This window comes from Dendropsophus ebraccatus, chromosome 9, assembly GCF_027789765.1.
Source record: "Dendropsophus ebraccatus isolate aDenEbr1 chromosome 9, aDenEbr1.pat, whole genome shotgun sequence".
Lineage (NCBI taxonomy): Eukaryota > Metazoa > Chordata > Amphibia > Anura > Hylidae > Dendropsophus > Dendropsophus ebraccatus.
In genome coordinates, this window is record NC_091462.1 from 106,318,935 (window position 1) to 106,334,113 (window position 15,179).

At 42.8% G+C, this 15,179-nt stretch overlaps 1 protein-coding gene across 2 annotated transcripts in view; it reads left to right on the plus strand.

The window, feature by feature from the left end:
• Nucleotides 1-15,179, plus strand: part of LMF1 (lipase maturation factor 1) — a 192,355-nt gene that overhangs the window by 128,591 nt on the left and 48,585 nt on the right. The gene's annotated exons all lie outside the window — the stretch shown is intronic.

Below are 15,179 nucleotides of genomic sequence, written 5' to 3' on the forward strand. Positions count from 1 at the left end.
ATAGTAGTTATATTCTTGTATATAGGAGCAGTATTATAGTAGTTATATTCTTGTATATAGGAGCAGTATTATAGTAGATATATTCTTGTATATAGGAGCAGTATTATAGTAGTTATATTCCTGTATATAGGAGCAGTATTATAGTAATATTCTTGTATATTGGAGCAGTATTATAGTATATTCTTGTATATAGGAGCAGTATTATAGCAGTTATATTCTTGTATATAGGAACAATATTATAGTAGTTATATTCTTGTATACAGGGGGCAGTATTATAGTAGTTATATTCTTGTATATAGGAGCAGTATTATAGTAGTTATATTCCTGTATATAGGAAGCAGTGTTATAGTAGTTATATTCTTGTATATAGGGGGCAGTATTATAGTAGTTATATTCTTGTATAGAGAAGCAGTGTTATAGTAGTTATATTCTTGTATAGGAGCAGTATTATAGTAGTTATATTCCTGCATATAGGAGGCAGTATTATAGCAGTTATATTCTTGTATTTAGGAGCAGTATTATAGTAGTTATATTCCTGTATATAGGGGGCAGTATTATAGTAGTTATATTCTTGTATATAGGAGCAGTATTATAGTAGTTATATTCTTGTATATAAGAGCAGTATTATAGTAGTTATATTCCTGTATATAGGAAGCAGTATTATAGTAGTTATATTTTTGTATATAGGAGCAGTATTATAGTAGTTATATATTCTTGTATATAGGAGCAGTATTATAGTAGTTATATTCTGGTATATAGGAGCAGTATTATAGTAGTAGTTATATTCTTGTATATAGGAGCAGTATTATAGTAGTTATATTCTGGTATATAGGAGCAGTATTATAGTAGTTATATTCTTGTATATAAGAGCAGTATTATAGTAGTTATATTCTTGTATATAGGAGCAGATGAATACAAAAAGGACCATGGGCATAAATTCTGAAGCACTATAAAATTTATTAATCACAGTTATGTTCATAACATGATAGAAATTTCACATAAAATATCATTAAAACGTATTTTAAAAAAATAACCAAATACCATAAATGTAAAAAGGTAGACCACAGCATAAGATAAATGGGTGATAGGAGAAATTAAAATGAACTACAAAAATGTGTCCTGTCTCAAAGTAACCCGCTATCCTAGCAATCGTATGGCATAAGACAGAGCACAAATGATCATAAACCGTATTGTCACTCACCCATCAATCCTATGTGGGTCACACACGTCCCTACGTACGTTTCACCACACCGGGCTTCTTCAGGAGCAGTATTATAGTAGTTATAACAGTATGGAGAAAAAGAGTCTCGCACTCACCAACTTCAAAGATGCAGGTGGTTTAATTCAGACACATCGGAGCATATGCAGCAGGGAGAGGGAAGGTGGAATGGCAGGTGCGTTCACGGAGGAGCAACAATGTTTCACGCCCACTGAGGCGCTTCGTCGGGCTAGGAACAGCGTGTACGTGAGGGGGAGGTGCATATATACAAGTGAACAATAAAGTTACAAAAGTATCAATAAAGTTACAAATAAGTTACGGTACAAATAGACATGTGGCAAAACATCAAAGGAGGGTATTGAGGTCGTTCCTCTCATTGAGGCCACAAGGTCCCGTGGCGTCCAAACGTAAAATCCACAACGTCTCGCGTTTGAGAAGGAGCTTAAGCCTATCCATGCCTGTGGTCGGGGGGTTAACCCTTTCAAGGCCGATAAAGCGGAGTAGCTTTGTGTCCCCAGAGTGTGCGGATCGTACGTGTTCTATTAGCCGTGGCACTCCCCTACCCGTGCGCACAGAGTACATATGCTCTTTAAACCTAGTCCAGAGGGGACGTTTGGTTTTACCTACATAGTACCTGTGGCACGGGCAGAGGATGGCATAGATAACGTGAGTGGTCCTGCACGTGATAAAATCCCGGATGAAGCAGTCTTTACCCCCTAAGTTGATGAAGGTGAGACACAGCATCTGGGGGCAATATTGGCAAGTACCACACCGCTTATTGCCTTCCGGCAAACAGCGGTCGAGCCAGTTCCCTGGTCTAGTGGCCTGACCTTCTTTGAGGGCATCTGCTATGGTTCTGTTTTTCCTAAAGGTGATAAGTGGCTTGCGATCCGCCACCGTTTTCAGGTCGTTGTCCTGCTGCAGTAGAAACCAGTGGTTTTTTATGATCTTCATCACAGTGTCATTAATGTTACTATTTTGTAATGCAAATGTAAATCTTTTTGTGTCTGCACTGAAGGTTTTTTTGGAGTGAGCGCTGGATCTAGAACGGATGAGGGAAGATCTATGACGGGCATTAGCCTTAGTGAGGGCCTCATCCACTAAAGGTCTGGGGTATCCCCTATCTAGTAGACGTGATTTCAAAGCTGCAGCCTGATGCTGGAAGCCCTTCTCGGTATTATTAATACGTTTAAGGCGCAGCATCTGACTGAACGGTATGGAACTTTTCACTTGAAGGGGATGAGAGCTACTAAAATGGAGGAGTGAATTAGCGGCCGTTTTTTTACGGAACACTGATGTGTGGAGACCCTGAGTCGTGGCCTTAACCAAAACATCCAAAAACTCAAGGGAAAAACCACCGAAACATGAAGTAAAAATCATATTACATGTGTTTTTCTCATTCAAAAAAGTGACAAATTCATTAAATTTAGCAGCTGTATCCTTCCATATCACAAAAATATCATCAACATAACGATGGAATGAAACGATATCTGTGATAAAGGGATTACATGGTGCAAAAATGAAATCCAACTCAAATTGTGCCAGGAAGAGATTGGCGTACGTGCAGGAGACCGGCGTGCCCATCGCAGTGCCGGTCTCCTGCCGATACCAATCTCCCCTGTATGTGAAACAATTATTGCCAAGTACAAATAATAAAGAGTCCCGAACAAAACGTCTAAAGACAGGTGACTTATCCAGGCGACCGAGGACACGATCGACAGCCTCCACACCCGGCTGTACTTGGCAATAATTGTTTCACATACAGGGGAGATTGGTATCGGCAGGAGACCGGCACTGCGATGGGCACGCCGGTCTCCTGCACGTACGCCAATCTCTTCCTGGCACAATTTGAGTTGGATTTCATTTTTGCACCATGTAATCCCTTTATCACAGATATCGTTTCATTCCATCGTTATGTTGATGATATTTTTGTGATATGGAAGGATACAGCTGCTAAATTTAATGAATTTGTCACTTTTTTGAATGAGAAAAACACATGTAATATGATTTTTACTTCATGTTTCGGTGGTTTTTCCCTTGAGTTTTTGGATGTTTTGGTTAAGGCCACGACTCAGGGTCTCCACACATCAGTGTTCCGTAAAAAAACGGCCGCTAATTCACTCCTCCATTTTAGTAGCTCTCATCCCCTTCAAGTGAAAAGTTCCATACCGTTCAGTCAGATGCTGCGCCTTAAACGTATTAATAATACCGAGAAGGGCTTCCAGCATCAGGCTGCAGCTTTGAAATCACGTCTACTAGATAGGGGATACCCCAGACCTTTAGTGGATGAGGCCCTCACTAAGGCTAATGCCCGTCATAGATCTTCCCTCATCCGTTCTAGATCCAGCGCTCACTCCAAAAAAACCTTCAGTGCAGACACAAAAAGATTTACATTTGCATTACAAAATAGTAACATTAATGACACTGTGATGAAGATCATAAAAAACCACTGGTTTCTACTGCAGCAGGACAGCGACCTGAAAACGGTGGCGGATCGCAAGCCACTTATCACCTTTAGGAAAAACAGAACCATAGCAGATGCCCTCAAAGAAGGTCAGGCCACTAGACCAGGGAACTGGCTCGACCGCTGTTTGCCGGAAGGCAATAAGCGGTGTGGTACTTGCCAATATTGCCCCCAGATGCTGTGTCTCACCTTCATCAACTTAGGGGGTAAAGACTGCTTCATCCGGGATTTTATCACGTGCAGGACCACTCACGTTATCTATGCCATCCTCTGCCCGTGCCACAGGTACTATGTAGGTAAAACCAAACGTCCCCTCTGGACTAGGTTTAAAGAGCATATGTACTCTGTGCGCACGGGTAGGGGAGTGCCACGGCTAATAGAACACGTACGATCCGCACACTCTGGGGACACAAAGCTACTCCGCTTTATCGGCCTTGAAAGGGTTAACCCCCCGACCACAGGCATGGATAGGCTTAAGCTCCTTCTCAAACGCGAGACGTTGTGGATTTTACGTTTGGACGCCACGGGACCTTGTGGCCTCAATGAGAGGAACGACCTCAATACCCTCCTTTGATGTTTTGCCACATGTCTATTTGTACCGTAACTTATTTGTAACTTTATTGATACTTTTGTAACTTTATTGTTCACTTGTATATATGCACCTCCCCCTCACGTACACGCTGTTCCTAGCCCGACGAAGCGCCTCAGTGGGCGTGAAACATTGTTGCTCCTCCGTGAACGCACCTGCCATTCCACCTTCCCTCTCCCTGCTGCATATGCTCCGATGTGTCTGAATTAAACCACCTGCATCTTTGAAGTTGGTGAGTGCGAGACTCTTTTTCTCCATACTGTTATATGCTCGTCTTTGCTTTGCCTCTGCACCGCAACTCAGTGGTAAGGACACCATCGCTGACAGCTGCGCACCTCCTGTCCTATCTATCCTGATTTAGTGTGCCCCATATCAGCGAGTGCCGGACACCGTTTCTCCCCTCACCATATTATAGTAGTTATATTCTTGTATATAGGAGAAGTATTATAGTAGTTATATTCTTGTATATAGGATCAGTATTATAGTAGTTATATTTTTGTATATAGGAGCAGTATTATAGTAGTTATATATTCTTGTATATAGGAGCAGTATATAGTAGTTATATTCTTGTACATAGGAGGCAGTATTATAGTAGTTATACTCTTGTATATAGGAGCAGTATTATAGTAGTTATATTCTTGTATATAGGGGCAGTATTATAGTAGTTATATTCCTGTATATAATAGCGGTATTATAGTAGTTATATTCCTGTATATAGGAGCAGTATTATAGTAGTTATATTCCTGTATATAGGGGGCAGTATTATAGTAGCTATATTCTTGTATATAGGCGCAGTATTATAGTAGTTATATTCCTGTATATAGGAACAGTACTATAGTTGTTATATTCTTGTATATAGGAGCAGTATTATACTAGTTATACTCTTGTACATAGGAGGCAGTATTATAGTACATGTAGTTATATTCTTGTATATGGCTATACATGGCCTCATTCATCCTTACTTCTATATGTTGCACTCATCCTGTCTCCTTTGCAAAAAACCCTCAGAATATGATGTTTCCCCCCCATGCTTTATAGTTGGGACTGTGTTCTTGGGGTAGTTCTCATCCAAACAAGGCAGGTGGAGTTGATTCCATAAAGTTCTATTCTGGTCTCATCTGACCACATGACCTTCTCTCACGCCTCCTCTGAATCATCCAGATGGTCATTGGTGATGTAACATGGGCCTGGACCTGTGCTGGTGGGAGCTGAGGGACCTCTCTTGTCCTGCAGGATTATAATCCATGACTGTGAAGTGTGTTAATAATGGTAATCTGTGAGACTGTGGTCCCAGCTCTCTTCAGTTCATTGACCAGGTCCTCCTGTGTAGTTCTGGGCTGTTCCTGACCCTTTTCAGAATCATCCTCACCCAATGAGGCGAGATCTTACATGAAGCTCCAGACTTAGGAAAATTCACAGTCATCTTATTTCTTCCATTTTCTAATATTTGCACCAACCGTTGTTGCCTTCTCACTAAGCTGCTTGCCTATTGTCCTGTAGCCCATCCCAGCCTTGTGCAGGTCTGCAGTTTTATCCCTGTGTCCTTAGACATGTGCATGGTCTTGGCCATGGTGGAGAGGATGGAGTGCGAGTGAGTGTGTGGACAGGTGTTATTATACAGGTAACAAGCTCCACCATGTGCAGTATATACAGGTAATAAGAGCAGAGTAGGAGGAGCTTCTTATAGAGAAACTACTAGCTCTGTGAGAGGCAGATATCCTGCTGGTTGGTCGGTGATCAAATCCTTATTTCATGTAGTAAAATGCAGAATAATTATATATGTGATCATCTGGAATGTTCTATAGGTTCTGTCTCTCACAGGTGAAGTTACCTGCCGTATACATTACACACCTCTCCATTCTATGTAGCTTTCTTTCAGCAAACAGGACAATAGTAATATTCTCTGTGAGTGATAACAATACATTGGCGCAGTCCTCATGGGGCACAGCACCCGACAAGGAGCCCCTTGTGTGCGGCATCTCCTAAATAGCATATAGTAAGGAATCTACCTGACATCCTGCTGTGTGCAGGCGGTGGGCTCCGGCCCTCCCAGCTCCGGCCTGACACTGGCTCCCTTCATCTCCACTGACCACAGCAGTAACCTCCACTCATTAGGAAAAGCCTCAGTTATGTTTACCAAGTGGGAACATAAATATCCATCTCTCTGGGGTCCGAGCAGGAATGTGACGGAGGGCAGAATCAGCTGCTGTGTAATCCCCAGCCCACCGCTGGCTCCTCTTCCTTCTAGATTATGGGCCAATGCGGACAATGTGACGCTATGGTGGAAGGAGCTGCGAGGTGCTAGAGGACCAGTCCGCCCTGTCTCTTCTAATAAAGGAATACAGGATCATCAGTCACTCCTGTCGCACCCCTGATTTGGTTCCAAAGTGCAATATGGAGCTTCGCTTTATGGCAATGGCAATGAGCTCCCAGCATGCCCTGCCAACAAAATGCACATGAATAATCACGGATAGTTGAATTGAATATTCAGGGTTATATGATTTTTTAAATCGTTTTTTAATTATTGGATGAGTCGTTCTGAAAGGGGTATTCCGGCAAGTTTCTTCTAGTCAAGTCTTCCAGTACTTAACAGCTGCTGTATGTCCTGCAGGAAGTGGTGTATTCTTTCCAGTCTGACACAGTGCTCTCTGCTGCCACCTCTGTCCATGTCAGGAACTGTCCAGAGCAGCAGCAAATCCCCACAGAAAACCTCTTGCTCTGTGTCAGACTGGAAAGAATACACCACTTCCTGCTGGACATACAGATTTAAAAACAGGTTTTTTTTCTCTCGAGTACCCCTTTAAGGTGACCGACCATACACAATGGGTAAAGTCCGGATGAAAGATCTTTTCATAGACACAGTCATACACATTTCACTTCAAATTGGACGTTAAAGTTGTTAAACTGCCATGAAAATCTTTATTTAGATGAAAATAGGTGACACAGTAGAGGAGAAAACACTTTGGTAAGTTGGCCCCAATGTATCAATGTCTTATGGAGCGTTAATTTGAACAAGAATGTCTTCTCCAGAGTACCCCTTTATGTGTTAGACACTGGACACCATCCTGGTGGAAGATTCCCGGTATTTTCCAGCTCTTTCAGTAAAATACAGTACATCATTTCTGTTTTGAATGTTCCTTTAAATTTAGTTATAGCTAGGCAGTGATGTAGAATAGTGTCCCCCAACCTCTGCCTCTGCCAATGTTGTAAGACTACAACCCCCTTCATATCCTAGTCCAAACTACACTCACTGATGCCAAACCTTTGCCTCTCCAGCTGCCCTAGACTAAACCCAGCTAGTGTTCAGTGGAGCTGTGTAGTGTTACTAGTGCTGAAGAGTCACAGCTTGTGTAACATTAGTTTAGTTAGGTGTAAGAAATAATGGGAGTTGCAGTTTTGCAGTAGCTGGAGAGCCAAAGGCTGGAGGACATTGATTAGGTGTGAAGCATGATGGGAGTTGTAGTTTTGCAGAATTAGTTGGACATTAGGTGTAGGGCATGATGGGAGTTGTAGTTTTGCAGAATTAGTTGGACATTAGGTGTAGGGCATGATGGGAGTTGTAGTTTTGCAGAAGCTGGAGGACATTACTTGTAGGGCATGATGGGAGTTGTAGTTTTGCAGAAGCTGGAGGACATTACTTGTAGGGCATGATGGGAGTTGTAGTTTTGCAGAAGCTGGAGGACATTACTTGTAGGGCATGATGGGAGTTGTAGTTTTGCAGAAGCTGGAGGACATTACTTGTAGGGCATGATGGGAGTTGTAGTTTTGCAGAAGCTGGAGGACATTACTTGTAGGGCATGATGGGAGTTGTAGTTTTGCAGAAGCTGGAGGACATTACTTGTAGGGCATGATGGGAGTTGTAGTTTTGCAGAAGCTGGAGGACATTACTTGTAGGGCATGATGGGAGTTGTAGTTTTGCAGAAGCTGGAGGACATTACTTGTAGGGCATGATGGGAGTTGTAGTTTTGCAGAAGCTGGAGGACATTACTTGTAGGGCATGATGGGAGTTGTAGTTTTGCAGAAGCTGGAGGACATTACTTGTAGGGCATGATGGGAGTTGTAGTTTTGCAGAAGCTGGAGGACATTACTTGTAGGGCATGATGGGAGTTGTAGTTTTGCAGAAGCTGGAGGACATTACTTGTAGGGGATGATGGGAGTTGTAGTTTTGCAGAAGCTGGAGGACATTACTTGTAGGGCATGATGGGAGTTGTATTTTTGCAGAAGCTGGAGGACATTACTTGTAGGGCATGATGGGAGTTGTAGTTTTGCAGAAGCTGGAGGACATTACTTGTAGGGCATGATGGGAGTTGTAGTTTTGCAGAAGCTGGAGGACATTACTTGTAGGGCATGATGGGAGTTGTAATTTTGCAGACGTTGGAGGACATTAGTTTGTTAGATTGATCTCCTGCAGCATAGAATGGCGGTCTCTAGTGGTCAGCTGCGTGCGTTGCAGGTTACCTGCACAGTGTCAGCGTGCAAGGAGCCAGAAGGATTTAGAAAGCCCCCATAAAACCTTGTAATTACGCGGGTCCAACCACGAGTTAATTGCTATTTTATTGACGGTTCACAATTACGGACTTATTTATTCCACCAGCGGGGAGAGGCTCCGCATGAGAAGCGCGCAGTGTAACGCAGGGGGGATCTGGCACTCAAACAAAACCCTGCTTCTTTCACACACAGTCTCTGCATTCAGCTGGGCTTTATGGACAGACTCCTGTTCTGCAGAGGAAGCTGTAAACTTTAATGCTGATATGCCATTTAATACACACTCTTGAAGATCTCCATTGACATTTCATGCACGTTTTATGGCGCTTTTTATAATTGTTATTGGAGTCGCGGTGGCGGGTCTGACTGTGGGATTTTTTTTTTACCCCCCCACCTCCCCCTTTTATTAAAATCAGGAGCCATTTGACCATTTCCAACCCATTGCGGCAATAATATGTATATGGCGGATGCAGGTGTAGCAGAGCTGAGGTATCGTGTAGCACAAGTCTGTATAACAGAATGTGTAAGGTGGGTAGAGGAAAGGAGTAACAGGTTCAGCTCTGCTACATCTGCCATAGACTTATTGCTGTCATGTAGCTTGTAGTCCGGCCAACTTTAGCCTGGAATTGTAGAGGCCTGGATAACAATATTTTAATTTTTATTTTTTTATTTTTTTTTTTTTAGAAATGTGGGTTTCCTATAATCTGGCAGGACCAATCCAATATTTGATGACGTTGGGCTGATCTGATATCCTCAACTATTGTAAAAAAAATTAAACCTGCATCTATTCAGGGGGAAAAAGATTACCAGACTTAGGCAGGGTTCACACTACATTTTTGCAATCCGTTTTTTGCAAGAAAAAAAAAAACACAGCTGAAAAAAACCATTTGTGTGCGTCTGTTTTGCCATTGACTTCCATTATAAAAAAAAAAAGTGATCAAAACGGATCCGTTTTTTTACCAGACACATGAGGTCGACTGCGTTTTTTTGTGTCCGTAAAAAAAATAAAAAACATCAGTTTTTATCTGCTTTTTTTATAATGGAAGTCAATGGAAAAACGGATCAAAACGGATACATCTGTTTTTTTATCCGTTTTTTTTCCAAAAAAGTGATGAAAAAAAAAACTGATTGCAAAAACGTAGTGTGAATCATCAGTACTGGATAAATATAATGTATAATTGCTTTTATTAAAGGAACACTCTACATCCGAGTCCTCCAGCCTCCAGTGCCTGTGAACCTGTTGCAAAACTACAACTCCCATAATGCCCTGGCAACCTTTGGCTATCAACCAGAACTACATAGAATCTGTGGCTGTTTAGCTGTTGCAAAACTACAATTCCCATCATGCATCCTTTAGTGTTATCGATATCTGGCTTGGATAGTGTTCCCCAACCTGTATCTCTCTAACTGTAACTCCCATCATGCCCTAACGACCTTTGGCCTTCAGCTGTCAGAGCATGGTGGGAGTTGTAGTTTTGCAACTGCTGGTTAAAACGTATGCTGTTTGATGCTGAGAGGGAATGTGACATGGTGATTCCCTCTTTAGTGTTATTTCAACCCTTATGTGAGGCTCATCATTTGATTAAAAAAACACTGGCTTTAGTTTGTGTGTGTTACTTTAAGAAATTACCCTTAAAGGGGTTCTCCACCTTGGACAATTTCTACTTGTCAGAATTGTTTAAGAGTCCTTCAACAATTAGCTGATCTCAAAGTGATGGAACCATCAGCAATCGGCTATAAACAAGTGGAGTAACCTGGTAGTAAATTTTCTGTTTCCCTACAGCGCCACCACAGGGGAAATGAAGTATTACACTGTGTCTATTTGTATCAATAAGTTGTCTGTGTAACGCAGGTCAGGATAAGTCCTCCAGAGCAAGAGACGCTCTTTGAAACCGCAGTGATGATCCTGAAAAGAGGACGCTCCTCTATTACCTCGCACTCCCCTATAGGATATATGACAACCTTGTTAAAGGGTGAATCCATTGTCACATAATCTAATGGGAGGAGCGTCAGTCCCAGAGTTCAAGCGGTGTTATCAGTTCCCTATGTGATCGGATCCATACCATAGTCTAAAGTTTCCATACACTCATTGATCTCAATGGATCCCCCTTTAAATAATGGTAGTGCCCATGAATTAAGGTGATCCTATCCCCCAGGTGAAGGCGAGAGGCCATCATCCTGGCCCAAGGCAGTGAGCGGGTTAAGTCGGTCCAGCCGGCTTCCATTAGACTTTTATCCCTGTGACAGAGTCAGAATCGTCTCCAGCCCGCGCAGCTGCCGGCTTTGCCTGCCAAGGGACCAGGTGCCGACTCTGGGGAAATAGAGTTTAAGCACTTGGCACAGGGGGGGCGATGCCAAAGCCAGCTAGGTTTTGTGTATGCATCTGTAAGCCAGTGTGTATGCGCAGCCATAAATATTTGTACGCTATAGCGGGAACACAAAGCGGTGTGAAAATTCAGTCCGACCGCAGCGCCATGTGATCCACTCACTGCTTTGCTTCAGATTACGGACATTTGCACCATCTTAATACCCGTCACAATGTATCATCTTATCATATATTGAATAACATGGTCTACATCAGTGTCTCCCAGCCTTTGACTCGCCAGCTGTTGTGAAACTACAACTCCCATCATGCCCTCGGTTGTCAGGACATGATGGGAATCATAGTTTAGCAACAGCTGGAGCGTGACAGCTTGGGGACCACCATTATATAGAATGGAACAATTGCTGCAGGCTGTCGGAGCATGATGGGAGTTGTAGTTTTGCAGCATAATAGGGATTAAATTGCCCGATTAGCAATCCCTTAATATCATATCAGCATCTCTTCCCTGTCTCTACAAGTTCTAGCACTTTAAGTTCTGCCCATCAAGAGAGAGAAGAATGTTATATTCTAAATAGCTTTTATTTTACATCTAATTCTGTTTTGTGTATACAGCTCCTGCGCAGATCTATGTGTCTCCATGGCTACAGACTACAAACAAAGCCTGTGTAGTCATACCTACAGTTTTTTGCGCTTACGTATCCACAAAAAACTTTTCAACTTTCCATAGAGTGTTGGTTTAAAAAGAAACTTACCTCAGTATGTAACCTGCTGATATCTCCCTATATCACATGGGGCACTAAGGATAAAGCTAAGAGGGAGATATTAGCAGGTTAGATACTTCTAACATGTTGATTGTTTCCCTTTAAAATCCCTAGTCGTGTTTGGGTCATCATCTCTTGTGCAGCTCTATTAGTCTCCATGGTAACAGACTACAAACATGCCTGTGTAGTCCGATCTTACATTTATATGTTATTAATGTTCCTTCTAGGTTATAAAAAGAGGTGTAGCTGCCAGTGGTATAAAATGACTGCAGGTTTAGACTACATAATTTGTTTGTAGTCTGTAGCCATGGAGACACATAGGTCAGCATAGGAGCTGTATAAATCCAACAATAGGCTATTTATTAATCATGATTGTTTGCAAAGTTGTTTCATTTTATATAGTGGATAAATCAGAGCAAAGAAATGCAGGACCAGACTGCACAGGGTTTGTTTGTAGTCTGTAGCCATGGAGACGCATAGATCTGCAGAGGAGCTATATAGATAAAACAGTAGGCTATTAATAGATTGTGACTATATGCAATGGTACATTTAGTATTGCAGATACACTGGAGCAATAAACAGCAGGATCAGACAACACAGAGTCTGTAGTCTGTTACCATGGAAACGCAAAGGTTTATATACTTTAGGAGCTATATACACATAACTATGGGCAATTTATTAACCAGGACTATTTTGCCAAGTTGCTTAAAGTGTACCTATATAATTTATTAGTCAGCGTGTGAGTGTTCAGACCCCAGTCAGTCTCTAGAATGAGCGTAAAGAAAAGGGAGGGCTACATCTGTGGGAGTGAACTGGTCCCGCAGACTTGTATTACAAGACCTTCTTAGTCATGTGACACAGAGCCGAGAGACACCTCTCCCTGATTCAGTTGGGATCTGAACACTCAGACCTTGACCGATTAAAAGTTCAGACTACATGGAGTTTATTTGTAGTCTGTAACCATGGAGACACACAGATCTGTATAGGAACTGTACTCGGAAAACGGTTGATTATCAATGAACTCTATTGTTTTTGATTGTTTTTTTTTGTTTTTTTTTACTATGGATACATTGAAACAACAAACTGCAGGATCAGACTACACAGGGTTTCTTTGTAGTCTGTAACCATGGAGACACAAAGGTCTGTGTAGGAGCTGCATACACAAAACGGTAGGAGATTTTTAATAAAGAACATTTGCAAACCACCTTGAATTTTTTTTATGTTTTCATATTAAATTGCTTTACTGAACATGTGATAGTCCAGAATAGGCCTCCAGTTTCTGCAGCTTAGCATGCTGGGAGTTGTAGTTGGGCAGCAGATGACAAATCCCAGACATGTGATCCTGGAGCAGACAAGGCCCCTGTGCTATAAGGCTGCTCCAGTCACAGTTTCCTCCTCCAAACACAACTCGCACTTTCTCTGCTCCATATGACTCCTTTTTTTTTTTTTCCGCCATCGCAGCTAATTCAGGTTTCCTGCAAATTATTTTGCTAGGTAATATAACAATTTGTTTTTCATTAGCGGCTGTCCACTCCAGAGCCCCCTTTAGGTTTGAGAAACAGCAGCCGCCAAGAGGGAGAGGGGCCTGGAAGGGAAACCCTAGTGGGAATAGCGGGGCAGGCACACAAGGCAGGGGATTTACCAATGCTCACCCCATATAGGGGCAGTATAGTCGCCCCTCCAGGTGATTGGGGCAGCCCCCTATGTCAGCATGTAGAATTATACGGCCGCGGCTACTGTGAGATGGAAAATAATATCCCCCTCCTCCTTCCTGCTTGGAGTAATGGTTATGGCCGGCAATTTATGGAGAGGATTATAGATCCTAATGATTGTTCGCTCAGCAATACACGGAGGAGTTGTCCCGATGGGGGAAGTAGTTCTATAATCATTTATCATGTATCGGACCTTGTCACTATATAAGAAGAGCATGCTGGGAATTGTGGACTGGAGACTTGGGAGTTACTTAAAGTATACCTGTCACTTGCTGAGAGCCATGTCAGTAGTTTTGATTGGTGGGGACTGGGTATTCAGACCCCCACGGATTGCTAGAATAAGCAGGGAGAAGCATGCGGCTGAGCACTTCTCCCTGCTCTCTGTGCTGTCCCATAGATTTACATTAGGTGTTAGCACACACCTTTTTTTGGCTCTATCTAAAGATTGGGGAGAAGCACATGGTTGAGCTCTTCTCTGTACGTGACCACAACAGTGCCATAGAATTAGATTAGTTAGCACACACTTCCTACTCGCAATCGGTGTGGGGGGGGGGGTCTGAACAGGTGTGAAGAAACACACAGCCAATCGCTCTCCACATTGTGAGACAAGAGTCTGTGCCATAGACTTATATTAGGAGTGCATCTTTGTCACGTGACACCTCCTCGCTCCCCCTCCCCCCGCTGCAGCACGGTCTTCTCCACGGCCGTTCTCCCGAACTGACCGATTAAAACTTCTGACGTGTCTCTATGATGTCTCTATGACATGTTAAAAGTTTTCCCAAACGACAGTGACACTTTAAAGGGGTTGTCCGGCATAAACTGAAGCTCTACTATTCTGCCGGAGACATGCTTCGGTATACTTACCTGTTGCTCTTACCTGTAACAACTGCCGATTCCCGGGCCGACCACTGTCCACCATGTTGTTTCCACATCACATAAGCGGACGTTGTCAAAGCATTATTGTGTCCCCTGCACCCCGGCAGAATAGTAGATGTTCAGTTTATGCCGAACGACTTCTTTAACATAGTACAACAAACCAACATACATTATACAACTGGACACCTACCCCCTGCTCCTGCTCTGCCGGCGTTGGCTGACATCCCGCTAGCTGTACAGATATTTCTTCCAATCCCTCACCCATATGAACGCTCAACCCAGACAAGCATGTGTGAGAAAACTGAGGATTCTGCTGCTGAATGCCTCTGGGGGCAACTTACTTCCCCTAGGTCAAAAGGATCGAGCATATTGGATATCAGGGGAGAGTCGGGAGACCCCTATACACATGATATGATGGCTGAAATCAGCGGGTCTGACCAACTATAATGGAATGTGTTGGCCGTTGTATCCGGGGTATCTTCCCTCTTGGTGGCAGATTTGTTGCTGGTTTTAACTATTGACTTTAATGGAGAAATAAGAACCCACAGTGTGATGTATTGTAGATTTCCTGGAGCAAAATCTGAAATGTGGGAGGAAAAAAAAAGGAGCAATTTCCTCACTTTACCGGACCTGTGCCGCAGCCGTGCTGACGCTTCTCTGTTCTCCTACCGGTCCCTGCTTACCATACTATAGTAATAACTTTGTGTGGCAACACATGACCACATGGTGTGTCACATGACCACTACAGCC